The sequence below is a fragment of the Palaemon carinicauda genome, chromosome 16, assembly GCF_036898095.1.
Source record: "Palaemon carinicauda isolate YSFRI2023 chromosome 16, ASM3689809v2, whole genome shotgun sequence".
Taxonomy (NCBI): domain Eukaryota; kingdom Metazoa; phylum Arthropoda; class Malacostraca; order Decapoda; family Palaemonidae; genus Palaemon; species Palaemon carinicauda.
The window spans coordinates 63,589,109-63,605,213 of NC_090740.1; the positions used below are offsets into that span (position 1 = coordinate 63,589,109).

General features: G+C 37.3%; 1 pseudogene; it reads left to right on the forward strand.

Moving 5' to 3' along the window:
* The window catches only part of LOC137655333 (protein artemis-like), a 56,491-nt pseudogene that overhangs the window by 15,934 nt on the left and 24,452 nt on the right, over nt 1-16,105 (forward strand).

A 16,105-nucleotide genomic window follows, 5' to 3' on the forward strand; every position in this document is an offset into this window, starting at 1 on the left:
AATTTATAACGAGTTGTTGGTGGTTACTGGTGGGTACCTTAGAAGTCCTGTATCCTCTGCAGCACTCTGAGTAGTCACTTTGATTTCATTCGCACAGTAGTATGAATGTATTCTGCGTTAAACAAAACTCGGCTTTTTTATAAGACTTTCTTCTTTTACGATACTGTGCCTGTGGTGGAGAATCCACATGTAGTCATAGGGTGCTGCCCTGTTAAGGTAAACCTGACCGCAATTAAGGCAGGTTAGTTGGCGTGATGTGGATCTCCATTCTGTCCTATTTTGCAGGGACCACGACAGTTTGCAGTAGCCCCCACTGTAATGAGTGCAGGTCATGGGCGTCTTGCAGTGGTCTGTATTCGGCAGGAAGAAAGATTGAATTCGTCGGCTTCTGGGTCTTCTGCCAAACTGAAGAGGTCTTGTGGGTCATGCTTCTCCCCTTCCAGTGCTCAAACTGTTACACCTTCTTTTGACTTCCTCTAGAGCTGAGTCCTCTGGAGGAAAATCTAAGAAGGAAGGTTACTCCAATCTGCTCTTTGGGCAAGCTTCAGGTAAGGCAATTTTTATCAATTCCCCCCAGATAAAGTGATATTCCCCACCCTTCTCCTTGAAGTTAACCCACTGCTGTAGTAGCTGACAATGACGATTTCAGAGCATTGAGAGTGTTCTGTCCGCAGAAGTGTTGCTGAAGGTCTTAGCCGGAGCTACGACCCCCAGAACTACTGTTGTTTTGCCTTCCCTGTCTGCCACCCCTCCGACGGAGGGAGATCTAGATGTGGCATCCATCAACCAGTTCCGGTCAGCGAAAGAGAAGATCATCGATCTTCCCCTTGTGTAGTGTCGTTGCTGCCAGCTTAGAAATCCTCGTTGATGACTTCTGGCAAGGAGAAGAAACGACCTCGCCCTCCTTCCCCTCCCAACCTTGTACCTTTGACCTCGTCCTCTGCTGCTGAGTCTTCAGCTGCTGCCCAACCTCCAAAGACAAGGAAGACCATCTTTACAAAGTTTTATCAGACTTCTTCCAATCCCCCCTCACTTGACAGTTGAGGATTCCTCTTCATTAACTCTCACCAACATTTAGGAAGATGAAGTAGTTTGAGGAACTGGCACTTCTACTCCTGCTGCAGGCTAATTCAATGCAGAGGATAAAAAAAGACCTGAACAAGACCTTCGACGTGAGGAAAGACATCAGAGTGGGTAAGATCCACTGGTACGAAGACCTCCACATGTATGATCATCTTGGGAAGGTTTTTGTACATGATCCTCTTCATGTGCACAAAAATTCCCACTTTTGAAATCTTTTTCATGCCTATGATCTCCTCCATGCACGCAATTGCTGTCATGCCGAGCTACATTTAGACACCTGAACTTCACTTGTTAAATCTGCACGTGCCAAGACCCGTGTGTAAAGTCTACAGATGCAAAATTTCCATTCGTACAAAATTTCTCCTGTGCAGGTTTTTCACGGGTGAGCTATGCACACGCTAGGGATTCACTCATATGCTTCGCATAGTTACGCTTCCCGTAAGCTAGTATTTCAAGCGCCAAGGCTCCACACTCAAGGCTCCTTCACATAAAATCTTCATGTTTGAGGTCCTCCTGGACGGAAGGAAATGTGTTCCCAGTGTCCCAGTCTGCTACGATGGAAGCCACCTCCATGGCGAACCTCCAGGCAACTGGCTGGTTAGACCAATGGTTGGGAGCTGTTGCTTATTATGCTACTTCTCAGGATTTGGCAAACAAAGAGAATAAGAGGTTCACTCGCATGGTTTTGCCTGGTAATAAAGCCATGACTTTCTAAGCAAACCAGTCAAGACATCTTATGAGCTAACTGGGTACTCATTGGAAGGATGCAGTAGTTGCTAAGTTTCTTAGGCAAATTAGTCAAGGGGATGCCCTAGCACTGAGGAACTTGCTATTGCAGGAACCCAAGCCTTTTTCCTTCCAAAAAAGTAGATAACATGGTAGAGAAGAGGGGGGAAGAGGAGTGGGAACTCCTTCTTCCATCGGACAGTCACCTTTAACCCCTTCAGGCCACAGATCCGCAACTCAAGCTATATACGAGATTTGTGACCTTCTGATATACATGCTCACTCTATAATAACTTACATTTCATGTTTATTTGTTTTAGTGCTGATTACAGAATAAATTTTTCAAACGTTTGCTTTATTTTATATTGTATTTCACTCTAAACAATTGAAATATTTTTTCTATTCATTGTGAAGTGATTATAGAATTTTTAAAAAATTTGTTTTATATAATTTTCTCTAAATAATGGTAAAGCACTGTGGCTTAATGTTTAAAAAAACTTTATATATATTGAAGTGATTATGTTATTCTGTAATAATTCCACGATAAATAGCTGTTGAAAGGTATAAAACTACCTATCAGTAATACAGTAATGGACTTTACGTTATACAGTACAGAAATGTAATGAAAATAGTAATGGTAATATTAATAACAATAATGATGTATCCAGACCTCACTGTCGGTATCACCGGGTATGTTTTTGACGTATAACGACTTCGTCGTAGCGAAGGAGTTAAGAGCCTTTCAAAGGCCCCTACTAGAACGTCAGCTACAACTTACCTGAAGTTGGCCTGGAAGAAGTCGTTAGCGACATTGATTTCTAAGTCTGCACCTCCAGCCTTTTCTGGCTCTTGGAGAGGCATAGATTTTGTCCCAACCTTTTGGCCTCCTCACACAGACAGCTCATTCAACACCAAGACGTAAAGTCCAACCTTGCACCAAAGCAGAAGACAAATTACCTGGGAATGCTGGATAGCACCTTAGTAGCGAGTTTTCTCATTAGATGATCTCATCAGCAGACTCAGAAAATTAGAGCAACTTTTTATGTCCCAGTCGCAACTTCCGACTCAACAATAGCAACGGCTACTTGGACACATCTCCTTGGAAAAGCTTGTTCCACATTGGTACATCCACTAGAGGTTGCTTTAGAGGTACCTGAAGAGACATGGTCAGCAGCCACCAACCAACCTCATCACTGTTCCTAGTAGAATAGGTACTGGGTGATCTAGTCCAGGAGCTAAAGGATGAGAACCTCATCAGTGTAACTCCCTTGCAGTGTCTTCCTCATGAAATTCTGCTGTTCAGAGACTCCTCGAAAGAGGTATGGAGAATACACCTGAGGAATCAGACTGCCTCGGAGGGGGGTCTAAGGAAGAGAAGAGCCTGCACATCAACATGTTGGTGTTGAAGCCAGCACTCCTGGCATTGCAAGCATTCTGGCAGTGTAAGGGGGGGCCACGCGGTAGCATTGATGAGCGACAGTACTACTGCAGTGGCATGCATCAGTAAGCAAGGAAGTATTGTTTCCCATCCCCTCTGCAATTTGGGAAAGCATGTTTACTCTTGGCCACTAGACAATGCAATGGGGCTGTTGACAAGATTCATCCCTGGTAAAAGGAATGTGGTCATTGAAAAGCCTAGTCACTAGGGGCAACTAGATGAAGCAGAATGGTCCCTTCATCTTCTATTGGTGGAAAGTGTTTAGATGTGGGGTTACCTATTCGATAGACGTATTCACCACAAGCCTCAATGAAAACTACCTGTGTTCTGTTCATTGTTCCTGGATCAGTCAGCAGCAATAAAGGATTCATTTCACATCTGTGTGACAATCTGGACATCTTTGCTTTTCTTCCCTTGCTTGACTCAAAGGGTTGTCTGTGGCCACATACCAAATGGTAACAGGACCTAATGATGCTCCTGATCAAGGTACCTCATTGGCCTAATCTGCTTTGCCAGCCACACTTGTAGAGGTACCACAACTCTGTGACATCCCTGTCACTTCCTGGGGGGAGTCTTCTCGTTATCTCTTCCGACTAATATGTTTTTCGTAAGGTACTGAATGGAAGATGTAAATTCTCGGCAGCAGTATACCAGGAAAAATGGCCAATGCTATGTGATCGGTGCAGTAGAAGGGGTGCTTCTCTGACCGGAGCCTCTGTTCAACTTATTGCATACTTTCTCATCTATCTTTGTTGAGAGAAACTCTTCTCTGTCTCACATTAAAGGCTATCGCTCAGCCTTGAGCCAAGTTTTTAGATTAAATGGCCTAGACCTTTCTTCATTTTGGGAATTGTGAATACTGATGAGGAGCTTTGAGCAATCATGGCCACCAATAGAATTGAAACTCCCCGAATGGATTTTCATTAGAGTTCTAAAATCCTCAAATAGGACACCATATAACCTCTATGGCATGCATCAGAAAATGATCTATAGCTTACCCTGGACTTGTTAAATCAGGGTGGTTAAATCCACAGCATCTCTTTTATTATTATTATTATTTGCTATGTTACAACTGTAGTTGGAAAAGCAGGATGCTATAATCCCAGGGGCTCCAACAGGGAAAATAGCCGAGTGAGGAAAGGGAACAATGAAAAATAAAATGTTTTAAGAACAGTAATAACATTAAAATAAATATCTCTTTTATAAACTATATAAACTTTAACAAAACAAGAGGAAGAGAAATAAGATAGAATAGTGTGCCCGAGTGTACCCTCAAGCAAGAGAACTCGCCATGGATTATCCAAGGTTTGAGACCTCCTCCTTCTCCTCCCTTAGGGATGTAACCGGTGATCTGGACGATTTGTGTGTATGTCCTGTTAAGGACATCACGACACTATTTGAAATGAACCCAGTCCTAAAGGCCATGGCTTCAAAACCTCATCTTTAGGTTTTAAAGACTTGAAGGCTGCTCATGAATGGCAGAGGACAAGGACAGTGATAATACCCTAGCTACCAGGACAATACCCTACAGATGGGCCATATATACATATGATCAGCACCCTAGCCCCCTCTCCACTCAAGGTAGGACCAGGGAAGGCCAGACAGTGACTACTGATGATTTGGCAGGTAAGCGTCAGGCAGGGACGTTTCCAATAGGCCACCACAACCTAACCCACATCAGGTAGTCGCTGACTTACAACCGAGATAGGGACCGAGCAATGGGTCGTAACTCGATCTGGGCACGTGTCAAATTTGAAATATGAAGTTTCTGTAGATTTATTATGTTGTCATGATACTATAATCATCCTCGACATATTTCATCAATGATTTCTTCTCGTATATTATTATTTAATTTTCTTAGTTCATAGGATATATGCTTTATCAAAGCATGTTTGTATTGTATTTTTCAATTTGGGGAGCATTTCAGTAATCAACAATTACTTTTGTTTTACGTTTGGTAGTCATCTGCTGGTCTCAACGTCGCGGTACTGTATTACGATTCAACGCACATACGAATAACAAGGAGTATCGTTTGGATGATTTCTTAACTTATTCAAAATATATTCATAGTGAATATTACATCAGCACCAATATGTCATAGGATATCAATGTTTTCATGCAGTTCATAACTGATACAGACCACCACAACACTTTGCATCATTACTCTGTGTTTTGATGATGGGAATAAGAATATTACTTGGTATCACATCTAAAGGAAATCACTCAGCTTGCCAGTTTGCCTTCCACCAGAAATATGACGTCCCTGACGTGAACTTGACAAAGAATGACTCGTGAAATACTTAAATCCATTTCTGTTTTCTTGCAAGAAATTAAAATTTACCAGCTTACCTAGAAAAATTATTTCATTTTTATAATGTAAAAGAAAATATATTATTTCTAAGAAAATATTTGTCCTATTAGTGTACTTTAATTAGATAAATATCGATCTACTATCAGAGAAGTAACATTAATTAAAACTAACTTAGAGTCAAATATACGCTAAGTAAACTCATAACAACCAATGTAGACCTATGAACTACTTTGTATTGTTACTCAACATTTCAATAATAGGAATATTGATATTATTCGGTAACTTATTGGAAGGAAATCACTCGATTTGACCCTCTCCTGCTTACTGTCTGAAATATGACATCACCAGACATGCGATATGAACTCAACAAATATTAAAAGCTTTCTTAGTATGTTTTATATTTAAAATTGGTACTTCATATTATCAATGACCGTGAAAAAGTCCTTGTGAAGGGATACCTTGCTTGGCAGTATATCTTAGCAATCCATGTTTGCCAACGGTTATACTCGTTTAAGAGGTTGAGCAACTTGGTGGAGTAGTGAGAGCTTTGGGTGTGGAGAAAATGCCCCTCTATCTCGATGAAGTCGCTGGCAGCAGGGTGACGGATTGGGTTTAAGGCGACGGACAAACTTTTCGACTTTTACTCCTGATGCCTGGCGGTTGATCTTACTAGAATTAGTATGGACCGGCAGGTGTCTCTTGCCTTAGTTAGATAGGCACGGCATATTACAAGGAACTGGCTATACTTTGATGTATCCAGCCAATGAATCCTCTATGGGTGGAATTAGTCAGTCATGGAAAGAGAAGATGACAGAATGGCCCCCAGTCCCAGGCGTAGTGGGGTGCTAAGAATCTCACAGTTTATAAACACTAACGAAAAGTTGAAAATAGGTAATTGGAATGTTACAACCATGAATCAGATAAGGAAGTTACAGCAAGTGGAAAGTGAATTTATGAAATATAGTTTGGATATCTTGGCCCTAAGAAAAACACTTTGTAATGGGATTGGTAAGGAAACTTCTACTCAAGAAGATCAGATGGAGTTGGAAGAGAAGGGGTAGGAATGATGATTGATACCAAGAGCAGAAAAGGCATTAACCAAGTGGAGAGCTGTAAATAGTAGATTGTTACTAGCAAAGTTCAAATCAAAGGCGTGCAATATGAGTATTATTGTTTGGTATGCCCCCAACAAATGATTCTCCTGAAGATAGGAAAGACGAATACTATGAAGAACTCCAGAGAGTAATAGATGAGATCCCTGGGAGAGATATGAAAATTGCCATTGGCTACTTCAATGCTAAAGTTGGAAGGAATAATCAAGGGATAGAGAATATGAATGGTGTTGAGGGTCTTGGCAAAGTTGTAAATGAAAATGGAGCACATTTCATAAGTTTCTGTTCAGCAAACAATCTTGTCATTGGAGGTACTCTTTTTCAACACAAGATCATCCACAAGTATACATGGACTTCACCATGTGGCCTTTACACAAATAAGATAGATCACATTGCCTTTAATAAAAAGGAGGACTCAGAGAAATGTATGAAGCTATAGAGGTGCCTGTATTGGTAGTGATCACCAGCTCCTCATTGGCACACTGAAATTAAAACTGAAAGCACACAACAGAAAGGTAGATAGAATATGTAGGTTTGATACAACTAAACTTTTAGAAGAAGAGGACAGAGAAACATTTGTAATTTAATGTAGGAGTCGATTTGCAGTCTTAGAAACTTTAAGAGATGAAGAACAGAGTTAATGAAGAATGGTTTGATATTAAGAACGTATACTGTATCAGTTAGTTGTTAGTGAAGTCTTGGGACAAGCAGTTACAAGGAGAAAGCCATGGATATCCAATGATACTTGGGATGCTATAAAAAAGAGACAAAGTCAGAAATTGACTGTTGAAAGTTTTTGAGGAATTAATAAAAATTACAAGGTAGAGCATGCTAAGTATTCTAGTATTGACAGTAAGGTCAAAAGAAAAGCCAGGAATGACTAGAGAGAATATATAGACAGTAAAGCAGATGAGGCTGACAAAGCTGTGAATTCAGGAAGTGGCTATTTAAGAATTGCTCGTAGAATTACAAATAATATCTCGACTGGGGCAAAGAAGAAGAAGCATATACCCATCAAAAAGAGATGGTTCTGTTATAGCAACAGAAGATGAAGTTATGAATAGGAGATATGCAGGGCCGAATTACCGCATAGGCAAACTAGGCATTTGCCTAGGGCCCCGCGCATTTGGGGGCCCCGCGATCCAAGGGGTTCAGAATCTCAATGACAAGTTTGGATTTCTGTTCAAAATTACTACTATGCTAGATGAAGAATTGAGAGAAGCTGCATTAAAGTTGCAACAACACCTTTCAGCAGATGTTCAGGACACATTTGTTGAAGAAATAGTTCATTTTTCTGGGTATATGAATCAGATTAAAGCTCCACCTGAAAAATGTGCGCCCTCAGCTGCTTTGAAACATTTAAGAAATGCAGGTATCTCAGAAACTTTCCCTAATGTTGACATAGTGTATCGCCTTTACCTAACACTTCCAGCTACTAACTGTGAAGGAGAACGTTCATTTTCTGTTTTGAAAAGAGTGAAAAACCAGCTCAGTTCAACAATGAGCCAAGACAAATTATGTAACCTATCCTTGTTGATCATTGAGTCTGATCTAACAAGAAATATTGATTTTCAGAGTATAATTGATGATTTTGCAAATATGAAATCCAGAAAGAAATTTATTTAAGAAGTGCCTGTGAAGTTGATATATGTACATGCATGATTTAATTATAATCACAAAAAGGGAATGTAGTGGTTATGTTGAATACCAAAGGTGTGTATGATGCTTTAGTAACCTAGTTTATTTAAGAATTGCCTGTGAAGTTGATATATGTACATGCATGATTTGATGATAATCACAAAAAGGGACTGTAGAGGTTATGTTAAATACCAAAGGTGTGTATGATGCTATTGCTTTAGTAACCTAGGATTCTTCTGTTTCTTTTCTTTAAACATATAGTTAGATAAGCGTAATGGTAAATAATAATGAAAATGGAATTATTATGTTAAAGGAGATGGGTATAAGATGGCAAAGATTTAATTATCTAGAAATACTGTACTTTGAGTTTCTATTTTTGATATGAATGATTTACTGATTATTATAGGCTTAATGGCAAAATGTGATATAAACGGAATGATAACAGTGGCTGTGTTGAATGTAATAGGTGTAGGGTTATAAGTCATTACTTTATCTAACAATTCTTTACTTTCTTGAGTTTATATGATTTGATAGTCTTATGCATGATGCAATGATAACAATAATAGTCAGTGATATATAAAGGGAATGATACTGCTGTAGTGGTTATGCTGAATATAGTAGGTACATGATGCTTATTCTCTTTAAATGCATGATTTAACAAGATAGTTATAATGGCTGTTGGTAAATGGTTTTGGTTGCGTTGATGTACTTTCCTATTAAATTTAATCTAAATAGCCAGAATGTATTTAATTAGACCTTAAACAGGCTCACACCGACACCCCCCACCCCACCCCCAAGCTGGAAGGGGTTGCTTCGCTTACCCGTAACTCAAAGGGGCCCCGCCAACCTGAATAGCCTAGGGCCCGGAGACTTCTCAATCCGGCCCTGGAGATATGAAGGGAATAATTTGATTGATATACCTGAAATTGATGAAGACTTTGATGTGCCCATGAATGAATTCAGTGTGTTTGAAGTCGAAGCTATCCTGAAAAAACTAAAGAGATGGAAAGCCCCGGAATACGATGGAAGAACTGCCAAGATGATACTGGCCAAAATTGAAGTGACTCCCTGACTTCTTACAAGATTATTTTGTAGAATGTGACCTGAAGAGGCAAAACCTGATGAATTGGGGTTGAGAGTGTTGGTGAAAATGGCAAAAAAAAAGGAGACTTGAGTGATTGCAATAGTTATAGAGGCATAACACTTACATCAGTTATGAAGATATATAGTATGGTTATTCTAAAAAGACTGGAGAGAAAGATTGATGAAAAGCTGAGAGATGAACAAGCAGGATTTAAAAAAGGTAGGAGTTGCACTGACCAAATTTTCCTTTTGAGACCTTTTGTACAGCAATGCATAGAATATAGAAATCCCCTGTTGATGGCATTTGTGGACTACGAAAAGCCTTTGATAGTGTACACTGGCAATTCTGTGGACAGTCTTGTATTATTATGGAATTCCTGTTAAATATGTAAATTTGATTATGTCTGTTCATGAGCATAGCAAGTGCAATGCTAATGTTGATACAGAGTCTTATCAAATGAATTTCCAGTGAACAGCGGAGTACTCCAAGGGAATGTGTTGTCACCTATGTTGTTTATCCTCCTCACAGATTTTGTAATGCGCTGAACAGTCAGAGATGGTGGAGAAGGATTGGACTGGATTGGTGATAGGAATTTATCAGACCTAGAGTATGCTGATAATACTGTCCTTGTTAGAAGAACACCACAGGATTTGCAGTGCTTGTTAACCCGAATGCATGAAATATCACACAAAGTTGGGCTAAAGATAGATAGAAGAAAGACAGAGATGATGAGAATGGAGTGTGCAATGGAAGATGAAATGTCATTGGAAGGAGAAAGGATTTCTGAGTTAGAATCATTAAAGTATTTAGGATCTATGATCTCCAATACAGGGTCTTTAGAATGAAGAGTTTAGTGAAAGATTGAAAAAGCGAATCAGACAATGGCTAGGTTAAGTCCAAATACACACAAAAATCTGACTACAGTATACATCAGTTTAGGGAGATCGGTGTTACTCTATGGACATGAGTCATGGTATGACAATGAAACAATTTTCAATAGATTTAGTAGCTTTGAGAACAAAGCCCTCAAAAGGATATTGGGAGTTAATTGGGAGGAATGGATTATAAATGAAACTATAAGAGAGATTACTTGAGTACCATATGTGGATGAGATCATGATGAGGGGTAGATGAAGATGCTTTGGGCATGCTCTTCTCACTCCCCAAGAGAGATTAGTTCACCAAACGTTCAGCTGGGCTCCACAAAGCACTAGAAGAGTTTGAAGACCCAGGCCTACATGGCTGAGGATTATGAAGCTTGAAGTAGGAGATAATGATAGGAGAAGTATTGAATTAAAAGCCTAAGATAGAGACGACTGGTGAAATCTTAACAGGGGCCCTTTGCGTCAATAGGCGTAGGAGGAGATGATGATGATGAAAGTTAAACAGTCGTAAGTTTCATAGGTCATAAGTAGACGACTATTTGTACCTGATAACCTTTTCTCGGGTTGATAGGTGTGGGGTTTTAGTCCTGCACCTTTCAAGATCCGAGTGTTATGACCTCCCAGGATTTAATTCCAGCCAGTTTTGTTATACTGTAGGAACTTCCTCCCTCCTTAGGGTAAGTCTCCCATGAAAGGATGATTTGTATCTGTGCAGGAACATATCACAAGATTTAAGAATTATTTTCATATATCTCCAACTAAGCAATTCTTTGTCCTTAAGCATCACTTCCCACCTCATCCCCCCTGCAATTCCAAGACGAAGGCCAGAGTGTCTACTCGGTGTGCAGGCGGGGCAGAAAAGGGCTTTTCCACCACCTGCCAGTAACTATAAACATCTCGTAATAAATTTTAACAGCATCACCAATATTAAGATGCCTTGCCACAATCTTCCCCCCTTTCGCACAGTGCTGCAAACACCATTTGGCACTTTGATTTTTTTATAAGCAATAGCAAAACTATTCAAGAATTAGAACTGGAATTCTAAACCAAAATCTATAACAATGATGGAGATTTAAGCGTTTTAATAGAGCAAACACTGGGTCATTTGATTCAGCGCTCTAGTCACAGGTTAGGTCTGTGAGAGGACTTTCTTATAAACATCACCCTCGCATTCATCATTCTGCTGAATAGTGTTTGCACTCCACGCCATAAACACTAACCATGCCTGCTCAGACTTATGTCCAGAAAATCACCGCTTTAAGAAAAAGAATTTGTACAATAGTTGAATAAGGTCTAATGGTGCCTAAGAAAGTATATTTCACATGATGGAAATTATGTCCAGTCGAATTCAAAAGTAATTTCCTATAATCATTGGGTTTCTGATTTTTTGTGGTAACATCTCTTACTGGTGAACGCCAGACTGGGGTTTGAGTCCCGCTCAAACTCGTTAGTTCCTTGGGTCGCTTCAATCTCACCATCTTTGTGAGCTAAGGGTGGGGTGGTTGGGGGAGTGTATAGGTATATCTGCTGAGTCATCAGCAGCTAATGCCTGGCTCTCTTTAGTCATAGCTTGGGTGGAGATGGGGTCTTGGGCACTGATTATATGAATGTATGGTCAGTCTCTCGGGCATTGTCCTGTGTGCTAGGGCAATGTCACTGTCCCTTGCCTCTGCCGTTAATGAGCGACCTTTAAGCCTTTAAAGTGCTCTGAGTTTTTTAAAACAATGGATTGTTGGGTCTAGAATTGTTTAAACCCATTTACTTTGACTCCCCATAATTCAGTGTTTGAAGAGATCAGTACTCAAATGGCCCTTTGGAATTGATTAATTTTAATCTATGGAATTCCACTATACCAGTTGTTTGGTTGAGCAAGCTTCATTATCTAGTTGGAAAAGCAGAATGCAATAAGCCCAAGGGCTCCAACAATGAAAAATAGCCCAGTGATGAGAGGAAATGAGAAAATTAATAAACTACAAGAGAGGTTATGAACAGTTGAGATATAATATTTTAAGAATGGTAACAAAATTGAACTAGTTCTTTCATATATATACTATAAAAACTTAAAAAAAAAAAGGGAAATGAAATATGATAGAATAGTGTGCCCGAGTGTACCCGTAAGCAAGAGAACTCTAACCCAAGATAGCGGAAGACCATGGTACAAAGGCTTAAGACTTGAGAACAATGGTTTGATTTTGGAGTGTCCTGCTCCAAGAAGAGCTGCTTACCGTAACTTCTAAATTTTATCAATTTTCATTGTACAATTCAACTTAATAGGGCATGATATTCATGCATCAGTATAAATTAAATTACATGAATCAAAATGTTTACTAAATTGCCGATGACATGACTTTGTTGAAGAGTTTTCTGACATCAGTAGGATGGATGGATGTATTCATCTCCGTTACATGACACGGTAGTGAAAGTTTTGCTTTGTAAGCTTTCTCATGACCAGTCTTATAGCTCATCAGTTTTGAGTGATATGCTTCATCCATTTCTTGTTAAAGCTCTTCTAGTAAGGGGATTCTTGTCAAGGGACTTTTAGTTATGAAGTTAAAACATTAATTAGATTATTTGCTGTTTGTGCTTAATAACTAGTGCAGCTGTTTGAAGTCCACTGAGGACAAAGGCCTCAGACATGTGTTTATTCATGTCTAGGGTTTGACCAGTTTTTTATCACTGTAGACCAGTGTGTATTAGTGATGATAAGAGACTTAAGTCTAATTTCTCATAGCAAACCAACCTATTATGGGTGGCTCTGACAAGTATAGCTTTGCTGATAATGGCGATGCATAAACCCTTTCACCACGTTAACGAATCCCCACTCAGAAAAAGGTTTGTATGTTATACACAGGAATAAACTAGCTGCTATATGTACTGTATGTTACACATACTGAGTTATAGGATAAACATATTGAGTAAGGCTAATTGGATTTTTTATGGTAGACATACTAAATAAGACTTGGTTGCATTTTTTGGTAGTCATACTAAATAAGACGGGTGCATTTTATGGTAGACATTAAATAAGACTTGGTTGCATTTTTTTATGGAGACATACTAGATAAGACTTGGTTGCATTTATTATGGTAGACGTACGAAACAAGACTTGAATGCATTTATTATGATAGACATACTAGATAATATTTGAATGCATTTATTATGGTAGACGTACTAAATAAGACTTGAATGCATTTATTATGGTGGAAATACTAAATAAGACTTGAATGCATTTATTATGGTGGAATTACTAAATAAGACTTGAATGCATTTATTATGGTGGACATACTAAATAAGACTTGAATGCATTTATTATGGTGGACATACTAAATAAGACTTGAATGCATTTATTATGGTAGACATACTAAATAAGACTTGATTGCATTTTTATGGTAGACATACTGAATAAGACTTGAATGTATTTATTATGGTAGACATATTAAATAAGAGTTGAATGCATTTATTATTGTAGCCATACTAAATAAGACTTGAATGCATTTATTATGTTAGACATACTAAATAAGATTTGAATGTATTTATTATTGTAGCCATACTAAATAAGGCTTGAATGCATTTATTATGTTAGACATACTAAATAAGACTTGAATGCATTTATTATGTTAGACATACTAAATAAGACTTGAATGTATTTATTATTGTAGCCATACTAAATAAGACTTGAATGCATTTTTTATGTTAGACATACTAAATAAGACTTGAATGCATTTATTATGGTAGCCATACTAAATAAGACTTGAATGCATTTATTATGTTAGACATACTAAATAAGACTTGAATGCATTTATTATGGTAGACATACTAAAGACTTGAATGCATTTATTATGTTAGACATACTAAATAAGATTTGAATGTATTTATTATTGTAGCCATACTAAATAAGACTTGAATGCATTTATTATGTTAGACATACTAAATAAGACTTGAATGCATTTTTTATGTTAGACATACTAAATAAGACTTGAATGCATTTATTATGGTAGCCATACTAAATAAGACTTGAATGCATTTATTATGTTAGACATACTAAATAAGACTTGAATGCATTTATTATGGTAGACATACTAAATAAGACTTGATTGTATTTATTATGGTAGACACACTAAAGACTTGAATGCATTTTTTATGGTAGACATACAAAATAAGACTGGAATGCATGTATTATTGTAGACATACTAAATAAGACTCGAATGCATTTATTATGGTAGACATACTAAGTAAGACTTGATTGCATTCATTATGGTAGACATGCTAAATAAGACTTGATTGCATTTATTATGGTAGACATACTAAAGACTTGAATGCATTTTTATGGTAGACATACTAAATAAGACTAGAATGCATTTATTATGGCAGACATACAAAATAAGACTTGAATGCATTTATTATGGTACATACTAAATAAAACTTGATTGCAGTTATTATGGTAGACATACTAAGTAAGACTTGGTTGCATTTATTATGGTAGACCTACTGAATAAGACTTGATTGCATTTGTTATGGTAGACATACTAAATAAGACTTGAATGCATTTATAATGGTACATACTAAATAAGACTTGATTGCATTTATTATGGTAGACATACTAAATAAGACGAATGCATTTATTATGGTAGACATACTAAATAAGACTTTATTGCATTTATTAAGCCTTGAATGCATTTATTATGGTAGACATACTAAATAAGGCTTGAATGCATCCATTATGGTAGACATACTAAATAAGACCTGATTGCACTTATTATGGTATACTTACTAAATAAGACTTGAATGCATTTATTATTGTAGACATACCAAATAAGACTTGATTGCATTTATTATGGTAGACATACTAAATAAGACTTGAATGCATTTATTATGGTAGACATACTAAATAAGACTTGATTGCATTTATTATGGTAGACTTACTTAATAAGACTTGATTACATTTATTATGGTAGGCATACTAAATAAAACTTGAATGCATTTATTATGGTAGACATACCAAATAAGACTTGATTGCATTTATTATGATAGACATACTAAATAAGACTTGAATGCATTTATTATGGTAGACATACTAAATAAGAATTGATTGCGTTTATTATGGTAGACATACTAAATAAGACTTGATTACATTTATTATGGTAGACATACTAAATAAGACTTAAATGCATTTATTATGGTAGACATACTGAATAAGACTTGAATGCATTTTTATGGTAGACTTACTAAATAAGACTTGACTGTATTTATTATGGTAGACATACTAAAGAAGTGTTGATTGCATTTATCATGGTAGACCTACTAAATAAGATTTGAATGCATTTATTATGGTAGACATACTAAATAAGACTTGAATGCATTTATTATGGTAGACATACTAAAACTTGAATGCATTTATTATGGTAGACATACTAAAGACTTGAATGCATTTATTATGGTAGACATACTCAATAAGACTTGGTTGCATTTTTATGGTAAACATACTAAATAGGACTTGATTGCATTTTTTATGGTAGACATACTAAATAAGACTTGAATGCATTTATTATGATAGGCATACTAAATAAGACTTGATTGCATTTCTAATGGTAGACATACTAAATAAGACTTGATTGCATTTATAATGGTAGACATACTAAATAAGGCTTGATTGCATTTATTATGGCAGACGTACTAAATAAGACTTGAATTCATTTATTTTGGTAGAAATACTGAATAAGACTCGAATGCATTTATCATGGTAGACATACTAGATAAGACTTGATTGCATTTATTATGGTAGACATACTAAATAAGACTTGAATGCATTTATTATGGTAGACTTACTAAATAAG